This window comes from Nanorana parkeri, unplaced genomic scaffold (genome assembly GCF_000935625.1).
Source record: "Nanorana parkeri isolate BGI_ZX_2015 unplaced genomic scaffold, ASM93562v1 scaffold3, whole genome shotgun sequence".
NCBI classification, from domain to species: domain Eukaryota; kingdom Metazoa; phylum Chordata; class Amphibia; order Anura; family Dicroglossidae; genus Nanorana; species Nanorana parkeri.
In genome coordinates this window covers 4,595,812-4,596,323 of record NW_017306271.1, presented here as the reverse complement: position 1 = coordinate 4,596,323, position 512 = coordinate 4,595,812, and positions in this window count along the sequence as shown.

The window sequence follows — 512 nt, the reverse complement described above, 5'->3', positions numbered from 1 at the left end:
TATATATATATAGTCTTTTTTCAGAAATGTTGGACTACTTTGCACATTCAGTATGGCAATATATTGTATGCGTTCACTCCTCAGTATATAGGACCGTTCTGATATTTATTCCTAAACTTATTGTGGTTGTTTTAGATGTGGGTTCGCATATCCACTTCCGTAGCTGTATCTGGCTGTAACTCCTGCTATGTGTTACAGGTCTATAGGATATACAATTCAGTAGATAGGTTACAATTTCTTTTGTTGTGTGTTGTCATTTTTTAGCAGACGGTATGCTGCAGAGAAAGTAAGGTAGACACATCCCCTCATTTCAGTAGTGCATGTTTCATTTGATGTCGAATTCCAGCCACAACTTGCTTTTCTAGTTTTGGACAGATTGTAGAAGGGTTGGAACCTCTGTCAGGGCTTTACTGCTGTCTACTTTATTGGAGTGGCTTCATTATTTTTCTTGCTGATCATTTTCACTGGGTTAGAAAGTCACAAGAAATTCAAAATGTTATACTTGTCACTGG